At 37.2% G+C, this 1,776-nt stretch overlaps 1 non-coding gene across 1 annotated transcript; it reads left to right on the top strand.

The window, feature by feature from the left end:
- Window positions 1-1,252: 1,252 nt before the first annotated feature.
- LOC121223965 (small nucleolar RNA R71) lies at window positions 1,253-1,359 on the top strand. The gene has a single exon (XR_005921429.1). It is a non-coding gene; the product is annotated as a small nucleolar RNA R71 (small nucleolar RNA).
- Window positions 1,360-1,776: the final 417 nt, after the last annotated feature.

Consider the following 1,776-nt stretch of genomic DNA (forward strand, 5'->3'; position numbering starts at 1 on the left):
AATCACATAATACCTTACCAATATAATAATTTCCAATGAAACATAGGATAGTGAAACTCCTTGGGTCCTTCAACTTTAGAGGCAACTTATTCAGCAACATTATTGTGCTCCCTTCAATGAAAGCAACAGTCTCAAATTCTCCCAAGCTACGCTTCTTTGATAGTATATCTTTCATGAATTTCATGTAATTGCGCATTTGCTCCAAAGCTTCTACTAGTGGTATGTTAATATGGAGTTGCTTCAAGACCTCCAAAAACCTATTGAACTAAGGATCTTGTTTAGAATTATAGAATCGCTAAGAAAAAGGTAAAGGTGGTCATCCTTCATGTTACTGATATTGTTTTTCCATAGCATTTCTATTGACAACCTAATCTAATTCTACCATAGCGTTTTGCTGCTTACCTGGTTTTTGTCCGAGTTATCCTCTCCTACCATGACATCATGAACAACGTCACTCAGCTGAGTCTCACTTCTAAGAGTGATGTCCTTGCACTGATCCTTGGCTTGTGTTCTTGAATTCTCAGTATCACTTGGCAATGCTCCTTATGGTCTTGAATTTAAAACATTCGCTATCTACCCCACTTGATTCTCAAAAGCTCAGAGAGAAGCAATCTAACTCTAGATTACAACATCATTTCTAGCCATATATTCCTTCAACAAAGCTTCAATAGAAGTAGAATATGATGCTTGACTACACTGAACATTTTGCCTTGGCATAGGTTAAATGTAACCAAGCGGTGTATTGCTACCATCTTGTATTGCGGCATTGTTAAAATTCCCCACACCTTGATTACTTCAACTGAAATTTGGATGTTGCTTTCACCTTGAATTGTAGGTATTGGAATAGAGGCTATTATTTCAGTTAACATTACCCATGTAGTACACTAACGCTAGGTTTGATGGGCATTCGTCAAACACATGATTTTCACCACAATAAGCACATGACAACTCAGCTGATTTCATCTTTTGGACTACAGTTGGATTTTTTATTGTTTTAATCATATTAGATAGAGAAGATACATGGGCTGTCAATGAAGCAATTGCGTCAAGCTCTATGGTACCAACAACTCTCTTACCCATCCCAACTCTCGTGACCGAATACTAATAATCACTGTTGGCAATCTTTTCCAAAATCTCGTATGCTTCATTATAAGTTTTATCCAATAAAGTACCATTGGAAAACGCATCAACTACCATCCTCGTATCGGCATTAAACCCATTATAAAACATCTCCATTTGAGTCCACTACTGGAATCCATGCATCAAAAATTTTCGAATTAATTCTTTAAATCGTTCCCAAGCTTCATATAGTATTTCATCCTCCAATTATTGAAAAGACGTGATGTCATTTCTCAGCTTGGCATTCATAGTTGGTGGAATATATCGTAGAAAAAATATTTGGCAAAGACCATTCCATGATGCCACTGTTCCTGACGGTAAAGCATTCAACCACGCTCTCACACGATCTCTTAAAGAATATGGGTATAGCTTAAGTGTCAGATTGTCTTCAGGAACACCCTATTGTCTAAATGAGTCACAAACTTCTAGAAACAATCTTAAATGTAGTCTCAGATCTTCAATAGGTAGTCCACCAAACTATCCTACCATTCGTAACATCTAAAACATTATCAGTTTCAGTTCAAACTACTGAGCCTGTATGGTTGGACTGACTATTCCTGAATTCAAATCATCCAACATCAGGAAAACGTACTTTCGAATTGACCTGTCTCGGTCATCTATCACACGAACTATAGGAGGATTAGCATCTCGACCAAT

This window comes from Gossypium hirsutum, chromosome D11 (genome assembly GCF_007990345.1).
Source record: "Gossypium hirsutum isolate 1008001.06 chromosome D11, Gossypium_hirsutum_v2.1, whole genome shotgun sequence".
NCBI lineage: Eukaryota > Viridiplantae > Streptophyta > Magnoliopsida > Malvales > Malvaceae > Gossypium > Gossypium hirsutum.